The sequence below is a fragment of the Solanum pennellii genome, chromosome 3, assembly GCF_001406875.1.
Source record: "Solanum pennellii chromosome 3, SPENNV200".
NCBI lineage: Eukaryota > Viridiplantae > Streptophyta > Magnoliopsida > Solanales > Solanaceae > Solanum > Solanum pennellii.
Genome location: NC_028639.1, coordinates 54,155,273 through 54,166,669, shown reverse-complemented (window position 1 = coordinate 54,166,669; position 11,397 = coordinate 54,155,273). Strand labels below are relative to the sequence as shown.

General features: G+C 32.9%; 1 long non-coding RNA gene across 4 annotated transcripts; it reads right to left on the bottom strand.

Moving 5' to 3' along the window:
- Nucleotides 1-3,767: 3,767 nt before the first annotated feature.
- LOC107012918 lies at nt 3,768-8,985 on the bottom strand. 4 transcript variants are annotated; one of them, XR_003577232.1, is made up of 9 exons: nt 8,971-8,985; nt 8,793-8,874; nt 8,605-8,682; nt 6,937-7,634; nt 6,803-6,853; nt 5,771-5,891; nt 5,606-5,667; nt 4,846-5,500; nt 3,768-4,764 (listed from the first exon to the last, which is right to left on the bottom strand). It is a non-coding gene; the product is annotated as an uncharacterized LOC107012918 (long non-coding RNA). The 4 variants fall into 4 exon arrangements; XR_001456108.2 differs by lacking the exon at nt 6,937-7,634 and having other exon boundaries at nt 4,846-5,030; nt 5,129-5,500; XR_001456107.2 differs by lacking the exon at nt 6,937-7,634 and having other exon boundaries at nt 4,846-5,192; nt 5,387-5,500.
- Between the last annotated feature and the right edge of the window lie 2,412 nt (nt 8,986-11,397).

The window sequence follows — 11,397 nt, the reverse complement described above, 5'->3', positions numbered from 1 at the left end:
GCAATAAATTCACTAGTGTATGGTCTAAAATGATAACCCAAAAATGAAAAAAAATGAGTAAAGAAGTGCTATAGAGTATGAGATGCATTTGCAAGAAGAGATCATCATAACCTCAAACCTTAAGTTCTCAAGACAGATTACAAGATACCGGTCATCCAAAGGTCTCCCAATTGAAGCTCCATCTCCATGAAGATCAGAACATTTATTTATAGTACCTTTCTTATCATATGTCAGCAGTGCTTTAAGTCCATCATGCGTCTTGCAAACAACTGCTAACATGGTTTCTAGCCCAAGATATTCTGAGAGAGTCCTGGATTTCAGAGATTTAGATACAAATGTCAGTTATAATACAGTTTACTTCTAAATTTCTTTTGGTTAGTACAGTGAACTTCCATTATCTGCCTACTTTTTGGTAAAGAAATGGCACTAAGGCCAAACTCAACCCCCAAAATGTATCTCATGAGGGGAAGATTGCCCAAGCCTGTATATGCAAACCACACATTCATTACCTAACTAATGAAGGACTCTTTAGTACGACCCAACAAAGCGAGAAAACTTTTAATACCAACTAACAATCTACACTAATCTGCGACCTCCAAACCCTAATTACTCTAAGCATACCTATGACAAATTCAAATATCGGATGGTATCAAACTTTTTATCTCAAGTCTTCACCATCATGCAGCCACAATTTTCATCTTGATTGGGACAGAGTGAACAAGTGCTATAATCTCTTGAACATGGACTAGTATAGAAAGTGGACTCATACAAAACTCATCTCTTGAACAAGTGCTATAATCTCTTTGTATGAGTCCACTTTCTATACTAGTCCATGTTCAAGAGATTATAGCACTTGTTCACTCTGTCCCAATCAAGATGACAATATGTGGCTGCAGGACTTTTGACAAAATGTTTGATACCATCTGGTATTTGAATTTGTCATAGGTATGTTTAGAGTAATTAGGGTTTGGAGGTCGCAGATTAGGGTAGCATGTTAGTTGGTATTTGAACGTTTTCTCTCTTTCTTAGGTCGTACTAAATAGTCCTAAATTAGTTGGGTAATGAATGTGTGGTTTACATATACAAGCTTAGGCAATCATCCCATGAGATATATTTTAGGGGTTGAGTTTGACCCTATTGCCATTTCTTTACCAAGAAGTATGCAGATAATGGAAGTTCACCATACTAACCAAAAGAAATTTAGAAGTTCATTGTATTATGACTGACAATTGTATCTAAATCTCTTAAATCCAGGACTCTCTCAGAATATCTTGGGCTAGAAACCATGTTAGCAGTTGTTTGCAAGACGCATGATGGACTTAAAGCACTGCTGACATATGATAAGAAAGGTCCTATGAATAAATGTTCTGATCTTCATGGAGATGGAGCTTCAATTGGGAGACCTTTGGATGACCGATACCTTGTAATTTGTCTTGAGAACTTAAGGTTTGAGGTTATGATGAGCTCATCTTGCAAATGCATCTACTAGTGGGTTGCATATTCAAATACATCTACTATATAAACATTATGCTTATTAAAGACCAAAATATAGTGACAAATTATAAATATGGTCCCTGAAATGTACTTATACGGATGATATTATTTACTAGTCTTTATTTGACTAAAATATTTTCTAGAATTAAAATAATGGGTCCTTCAATGAAAATTTTCAGTGTGAAACTAAAAGGCAGAAGCAGAAACCAAAAAGATTAAAAGGCTTATTACATTTTGGGAGTTCAATAAGTAATTCCAGAGCGGAGTTCGGCATGACTCGTGGTGAAGTTGATCACTCAGTGTTTTATCAATATATTACATCTAATCTGTGTATTTATTTGGTAGTCCAAGTTGACGTTATCGTTATCACCGGCAATGGTTTGGATAGTATCACTAATTTGAAGTAAAATCTCTTTCAATATTTCCAAACTGAAGACCTCAGCAGACTGAAGTATCTTTTGGGTATTGAGGTTGCTCAGTCGAAAAAAGTATTGTTATGTCGCATTGCATGTGCGCCTTGGACATTCTTGAGGAGACAAGAATGATGCGATGTAGACCTATTGACGCTTCCATGGACCCCAATGCTAATATAATGCCACGACAGGGGGAGCCATTCCGCGATTTTTGAAGGTATAGATGGCTAGTGGGAAAGTTGAATTATAGTGACTAGAGTTAACATCCTTTTCTTGTGAGTCTTGCAAGATAGTTTATGACTTCCCCTCTAATAATCATTGGGATACAGTTGTTCGTATTTTGCGATATATAAAGTGAGTTTCAGGTATATGACTACTCTTTGATGATCAAGGCCATAAGCATATCATTGGATATATAGATATTGATTGGGAAAGATCAACCTGTGATAGACATTTCAAGTTTGGATATTGTGTTTTAGTAGGAGGTAATTTGGTATCCTGGAAGTACAAGATGCAAAGTGTGGTTGCTCAATAAAGTACAGTGGAGTACAATATTGAGCAACAGTTGCAACAACCCGTGAGCTAGTTTGGATTAATCAGTTGTTGAGAGAACTAAAATATGAAAAAATGACCAAATAGAACTTGAGGATCGATATACCCTGGTGAAAATGGAACTTGTGGATTTTCTTACAGACCTTTCTGTTAAAGAAAAAGCACTTCACAGCTTTACCTCACCCACCCGCTCTTACTTTATAAAATTTCCTTTTCCACTAAATCCTAAGATCCTCCTTCCTACCTAATCATGATATATATTGATACAATCGGATATCATAAAAATCTCTAACTAAAACCCTAGATTCTCAGATACCATAAACTACCAGCCAAAGAAACAGTGACGAAGAATTCTATCAAAGAACATGCACAGCTTTATCGGTGTCCATTAGCGTTAATTAAGTATTTTTATGGTTTATATATCTTATCCTGGAACTCAATTGAAAGAATGAACATTTTCAATCAAGTAGAAAAGTCATTCAATTCACTAAACAATTAAAGGTAAAACAGAGGGGACAAAAAAGGGAAAGGGAGAACTTGCACCTTCTCATTGTCTATCGACGTTCTCCATTGTTCGCCGTCCATTGTTGAATTGTCGGAGATTCTGAGAAGAGCGAGACTGGCACCGTTGAGGGGAAGAGTGGGGAACAACAACTCTGATAGCAAAGTGAATATAGGGGTATTTGGTGTGAAGGCATTTTGGCATTTATTTGGTGCATAAAATCTCAATTCTCAAGTAACTTACACTTGACACGTGTACAATTTTTTCAATGTTTTAGCTAAAAAATCATAAATATAGAATAAAAGTAGTTTTATCTATACTAAAAGTATAGTCAAGTATCTATTCACATGAAAAATAGTTTAAAATTTAGTGATACAGGTAACAAAAATTGTTTTCAATAAAATAATTGTATGTATATAAAATATATTGATATTGGAAAAATAATATAGACTCGTATATAAGTGATGTATAACTATATATTAGATACGTACATTGTTGATACAATAAAAAGTATATATTGCACATTGAATTTTATTCAATCTCAACCTCTCAATATATTGATTCGTTTAAAGTAAAAACTATCATTGTCTTTACATGTTCTTTACTACAGAACAAGAGGTGAGTTCTATGGATTAATTCATTGACAAATTCTTTATAACCACCTAGATGATCAGAGGAATTTCTTACAAGATGTAAAAAGATAGAAATTCGAAAGAATTAAAGGAATCACGTGAAAGAGGAACACAGGGACCAAATAAGGTTATTATATATTATGATAATGACTTGTTTAATTCTTTTTAAATTCACTTTGCCATCAAAACTGTTGTTCTCCACTCTTCCCCTCAAAGGCGCCAGTCTCACTCTTCTGGATATCTCCGGAGATTCAACGATGAATGGGTAACAACGGAAAATGTCTATGGACAATGAGAAGGTGCACGTTCTCCTTATCCCTCTATTGTCCCCTCTGTATTACCTTCGATTGTTTAGTGAATTAATGACTTTTCTACTCAATTGAAGATGCTCATTCTATCACTAGAGTTTCACGATAAGAGATACAAAACCAAAAAAATACTTAATTAATGCTAATGGGCATCGATAAAGCCATCATGCATGAGCTCTGATACAATTCTTCATCAATTTCGATGTTCCTTTGGCTGCTAATTTATGGTAGCAGAGAATCTACGGTCTTAGTTAGAGATTTTTATGATATTCAACTGTATCAATATACATCATGATAAGGGAGGAAGTGGATGTTAGGATCTAGTGGAAAAGAAAATTTTACAAAGAAAGAGCGGCGTGGATAAAACATTGAAATGCTTTTTATTTAATGCAACAGTCTGTCATAAAATCGACCAATCCCTTTCTCACCAGGGGTACATCGATTTCTCCAAATTTTAGTGCTCTAATCGAAACTAGCTCACGAGTTGCTATAACCATTGCTCGATGGTGTATTTCTGACCTATCACAATATAACTGGTCTAAGACCAATCAAGGTGTTATTGGGTATGGTATGGTTCCTTTATACATTTATTGTTGGGGCTTAGCTAAAATTAAAAAATATAGATATTTTCAAAGAGATCTGAGCCAAATACGAGTTATTCTAGTTGTACCATCTATTGTGGTATGTAACTTGTATAGTTTTGTATGTGCACATAGACACACAAAAGTTTTTAAATTTTATACCTCGAGTCACGCGGATTAGTTAATGCCCCTTTATTTGTGTTGGTGCCTTGGTGCATGCCAATTGATTTTTGCCAAAATCTACAGGATGCAGCGGGATATGCTGCAATGGTCCTGGAATAACTGTGAATAGAGGGAAAATAAATAAGAAATAACAGAATGTTATGTATCTCAAATAATGGACAACAAGATAGTATTAACTACCTGCACATGGAATAGTTACTGCCTTGATATATAGACATGCATATAAATATTCTCATTTTGCATTCCGGAAATGCGTTTCTGTATATACACGTGCTGACGTGCAATTAAATCCTCAGTCAAGTCGTCAGAAATTTTGGAAAGCTATCTTGTACCTTTGACGGTGTTGGGTTGAAACCAGCATCGGTCTTTGCAAGCAGAATATTGCTCAGTGATGCTTGGAGAAAAGAAGCAATTGCTTATTCATTAATAAGAGAGCACTTGTTTTGTACAAATGGTTTTATACCTATGAAGCATTTTACTCTAAAGCAGCATCTCTTCAGGACTTCAGCCCTATCACTTTTTCTTGGCTTTGGTTCCATAAAAAGAAACAAAACAGAGAATAACACAATATACACGTAAATTACAGGCACACATGTTCCTTCTTTCAAATTTTGGACATATATTATCATGAAGGTATTATTTGGCAGACTGTAGTGATGGAATACAAGACTGGTAAATTATAATTTGTAAACTATGAATAACAGAAAGATTCTGATCTTACCCAACGAGCATCTGGAAGCAGACGACCCGACCAACGGACAGTTTCAAAATTCTCGGTAATTCCATACCCATCTGCCTCTAGCTTTTCCAATATCACCTCAATACTCTCTCTACCCTGCAATTAAAAGCATGCAACATCCTTCAAAATGTTTCAAGAGCAGGTACAACATCAAAAAGAAATTTCAATGACACATAACAGAACTGTACAATATAGTTTTACCTGCACCACCGGAAAATAAACACACCTCAGGTGAGCATGTGCTCCGGAGGAGGATTTTGTTCCTGAGAAAATTGGTCTCAGACTATATAATGCATAGACTACGATAACAGGATTTGATAAAAATACTTGGCAGGTGTTTGTCCTGACAAATGATACACATGTTACCTGAACAAACTTTCAATCACTGCTATCCTTTACGTGAAAGCTAAGTTGCATTAAAAACTCTGGACCATTGCAGGACAGTAACCTCTCCACCTTCAATTTCCGCTAAATTAGTGTCATTGACCTGTGAATTTGCATAAGCGGAAAGAAAGAGATTATCTACTAAAACAATTATTGGCAAAGGGTACTATGATTGAGATTTCCCCAAAAATATTAGAATTTGCTTATTTTTTGGTGATAAGAAAACAAATAATTCATAAGTTATAACAGATATTTAAATAGTAGCTGAAAATTCTCACACAAATGATCGTTTTCCTATTTATATGATCAGTAAAGCTTATATCTGAGAATGCATGAAAAAGGACCAGGAATTGAACAGCAAGGGCAACTCTTATTGAAATGCATTAAATATTAAAAAAGAAAACGACTAGGAAATGCCACATCTGCTTAGACAGAGTTGAATTTCTAACCAGAAAAAGCTCTTTAACAAATTAGGTATTGATTTCCTTTCCTTTTTAGAACATGCATCACACAGTTATTTAAACACATCCATTTGAGGAACTCGATGTGATGAATTATAGGAAAAAGAGGCTCCACATTAATTTTAAAGATGAGACATAGTTCGATGCAATCAGGCTTAGGTATACTAAAAAAGCTAGGATCATGTAAGTAATAGGTATACTAAAGTCCAAGCGGAGATTTAAGATGATTCTCAACAAATAGCAATCAATCATCTGATACTTATTGGTATCTCCTGAGTTTCCACCAAAAATATAAAGGAGTTCCTAAAGTGTACAGAAGTGTCTGGCGTCTGTTTGCCTTTATAAAGACATCAACTGCACGAATTAGTAAAATTATCCCCGAGTTATAACAACATATAGACACTGTACCTGGGAAATTTTAGTAGCCCTTTTGGTTGGCTATCTAAACTTTCACATTGTTGGTGAGAGTACGATTCCCACCCTGGTGTCTCCTCTCCCCAATTTTCCCGTCCCCTACCCCTTTTTAAAAATAAAATAAATATAGATACTATACCTGAAATTCAATAGGCATCACAGTTTTTCCTGTTTTTGATACTTCATCACACTGCCCAAAGAAATAATAATGAATAAGATACAAAAGGGTAGATGGCACAGGATAAATCATGTAAAGACAGAGATTATCATCACATCATCAATCACCACATGCACCAGACTGTGGTACCATCATCAGCTACAATGTTTGTTGATCCACAAACCATTTTATGTGACCTTCCAGCTCTCTAATGATTGTCATCTAACTAAAATAATAGTTATCACAATGACTATTGACATTAAATTCTGGAAATGAATTCTCAAAGTTTGAACAATAACAACTACTATTATTCCTCAGTGCCAATCAGTTGGGGAGAGACCAAAGTTTGACAAGGTCAAGTAAATTCGATACCTGCAAAGTTCATATACTAACAATAGGAAATTTGTAGTAGCATACACTCAGCAAAATCCAAAAAGAGAAAAGAAGTGTGAACTGTGTAATACAGAAAGGCCTGTTCTAAGGGGTATTACAATAGCTGGAGTACAAATGGAATAGGTAATAAGCAAAAGAAACGGAAAATGATGCTTGAAGCAACAAGTTATAATTTCAAAATCACAATACCCGGACCCCCACATGGATAATAGTACTCAGTTCATATATATACACACACACAATGTTACACTCCTTTGTTTTTGATGAAACAGAGGCTCTTCTACAGAAAAGGCAGAGCATGAAAAGAAGTAAGTCCTTGTTTTTTTGTCTAAAATGAAGTCATTCTAAACTTTAGCAAGACATACGTGCCTAAATGCATAGATGCAATAGGCCCTCCATAACCAAACATACCAAAGGAAGGCTGTAAAAGCAACGATCATATAAGCAAATGTCAGCCAAGAGGATAAAGGAACTGCTAGATATAGAAACCAAAATATTGTTGGATTCCCAGTTTGTAGGTTGGATGAATTAAGAATCACATAATATAAGGTAAAAGCAGCCGTGGTTTCTATTAAGAGACAAGGAGCATCTGTAGAGAAAATAGACTAAAAAAGAAGGTAGAATTAGTATGTCGGTAAGTTTTCAAGGATATATATATCGAGAGTCATAGTTATATATTCCATTTAAATGCTTGTAATCATCTTGTTGCCTTTTTCTTTCTCCCTATAAAAGAGTATTAATTTATGTCTTTCTATTATTGGTGGCTAGTGACTATGAATTCAGTGTTTGCCTCCAATAGGTAAACTTTCAATAGACTAGTGTTTTCTATGAGTTAATTTCACCACTTTCAAATTGACATATAAATTTCCAGAGAATCTCTCACAGCTATTGTAATATAAGATTTACACTGAACACAATTGCAAAGTAAACTAATATCAAAGTGGCATTTGAAAAAAGGTATCTACTGATAACTCATTAGCACATGACTCGTAATAACACCAAGGAACTTCAAGTAGAGGCTGCTCTCCGTTGGAAATAACTAGAAACTCGTAGTTCGTTGATCATTCAAGGTTTTCTGAATCCAATTCAAAATTGATATAATCTCCTGTTACTTTATTCATTTTTGTTCAAAACATTCATGAGATAACATACAGGATACTTCACAGTGCCCAAATTGCAGGGGAATGACAAGACAAAATCAAACATGAGTTCATTGATATGTAACTACTTGTCTCTAAGTTCAGGCTGGGAGGGCTTCTAGCATAGAGATTTCAAAACTCAACCAAAAGCCACAGAAAATAAATATGTAGGGCTGCAAATTTGAAATGTATTTCTAATAAAGATGTTTTGACCACAGATAAGCAAATTGTGTATTGGAATGATGCAACAACCTTTAAGTATGGAGATTTGATTTTCCTCCTATGCCTCTGTCTCTCGATGATCTATGAATGGAAGCTCCCATTTTTCCCCTGAAACACATACAGAAAAACGTAATTGAAAACCACGAAAGTGCAGTAAAATACTTTGCCAAGATGGTTTTAAGATAAAAATAAAGAGAGAATTGAATAGTTGTACTAACTCTTCAGATATATTTATCGGATTTGCAGCCAATACAGACTTGGAATACACGGTAGAGAAGCGTTACAATTTCTTTTGATATCCTTTTTTCCAAAAACAAAAAAGAAAGATTGTAATTAAGCTCATATCTATAACCAGTTCTTTCAAAACAAAATGATAAAGCATCATAACAAACATACCCAACACGATAGACCTTACACAATGCAAATAGCAGAAACAAAAACAGGCCTGATTTTGTTAAAACCCTAGATAGTACCAACTATATAAATTTTATATTAATACTATATAGAAGAGCAATGAGTAGGACTATCAATAACATTTTAGTAATTTTAATATTATTTAAGGGCAAAATAATAATTGTGTAATTTATGGTCAAAATGAAAAAATCTAGAATAATTCATACACGTATTCAAAATTTTCAATATTTTTGTTAGTATTTATTATTATTATTATTATTATTATTATTATTATTATAGAAGCATCAAAAGTACCAAAATATGACTTGTACATTCGTTTATATTTGATTTAATTATTGATATGCTTATTTGGGGGGCGTTTGATAGGCTGTATTAAAAGAAATAAGTATTATATGTGGTATAATTTAATACTGTGTTTGATAGGAATGTGAGTCTATGTATAACTAATCTATGGATGAGTTAATACATCCTACATGGTATTATGCGATGTATTATTAGTACCTTCCATTTGAAGGTATTAATAATATATAGGATATAATATCATGGGATAAGCACATAAAGACAAAAATATCCCTCAAATCTTTTTAATTTTTATTTTAATTTCTTGATTTATGTTTTATATTTGTATTAGTAGAATTATTTAAATAAATTAGTTTACAAATTATTTAGAGAGACTTATTTGTAACTAAATATATCAATTTCAAATCAATACAAATTTAAAATGTGGGTTATTTAACATTTACTAATTAAAAGACAAATATATCACTAATTATTCGTATTTTGAACAATTTTAAAAAATTACATACATATTAAAATTATAACTTGCAATTTTTTATGTGTAAATGTCCATGGTTTATTCAATTTTTCAATTGTTGACCGTCTTTATAGTTTTAAAAGTAGTTGGTTTATCTTTTTTAAATTTAAAATTGACATTTTATTAGTGATCAATTTTTACAATGAAAATTATTTATCCTCAAATAATTCAAGTAGAAAACTGAAAGCATGACAACAAAATTATTCTTCTCATAGCTAGTTAGAATATCATAAAAGAAATATTTTTCGATAATTATCTACCTTGACCCAATTACATAATAATATAAGGGTATAATTGGAAAAGATATTTTTAAATAATTTGATTTCAAATACAAGTTGGAATTGGAAACAATGAACCAAACACTTGATAAAAATAAATCATGCATTACTAATCTCTGTACTACTAATCCGTGCATTACTAATCTCTGCATTACTAATCTATGCATTATTCATTTTGTACCAAACGACCCCTTAGTAGTTCGTTTATTTAGTCTCATAATTTAGATCTATATTTAGGTCAGACTAATTCATGATAAAAGTTTTAAAAATAATTCTCAATCTCCTAGTTGGTTGTTTATAAATTGTAAAATGTTTTATAACTTGAGATGACACGATATTTGAGATGATTGAATATATTTTAGGTTAATTCTTTTCGTTTTGAAAGTTAGACCAAAATCAATATTTGAAATTAACGAGGTCAAATTCTAGTTTTGATGATTTTGCTAAGTTTGAATAATAACTTATGACTCGTATGAAAAATTCACACGATTTCCAAGAGGTTCAAGGAAGATTTGAACCCTTTAGCATTGTTCTAGTCTTTTTTATGAGTTTAGAGTGGATCACGTTAACATTTTGTAAAATAATTTTTGAATGGTAATTTGATGATTCAAACATGCACGGAATGTGTTTTATCATCGAGTTGCACTATTAACTCATATTCAAGAGGTCTCAAGCGAATTTGGAGATTTATTGTGCTAATTTACTTGTATCTAAAATTGTTGATTTTTTTTGTATATCAAATCGTTCTTCGTATTCGTGAAGCTTTAGTCATGTTTACGTACAAGAATTTTTCAGAGCGCTTATGAAGAAGAGTTAATGGACCATGTCACATTATTCATCACATTTAGAGGGATATGATTGCTTTTGAGAGAGTCTAGATTGGTTCGTTGGTTCACACTCACCAAAAATGCTTGGTACTCAGACAAACAAAAATGTATTGTCAAATTTGGACATTTTTTTGGGGGAGTTTATTAGCTCAAAATGAAGAGATTTTAAAGTTTTTTGAGATATCATTGTGCTTGTAAGATTATAACTCCCTATTTGATAATTTTTCGTTGATGCATCACTGATTTTGTCGTTTAAATTATGTATGAATATAAAAAGTTGGGAAATTTTTTTTACATGTAATTTGAAATTATTTTTAATGACTTGATAGTCGATTTAAACTTCGTTTTCGATAAACCTTCTAATTTGAGTTCATTTTCCTATGGGTAAATTTTTTTTGAAAGAAAATTTTATATAGATTCAAAGTCGGCTCGTAGGATTGACCTTTTCAACTCAATTTTTTACCTAAATTTTTATATTACAACATGAGTA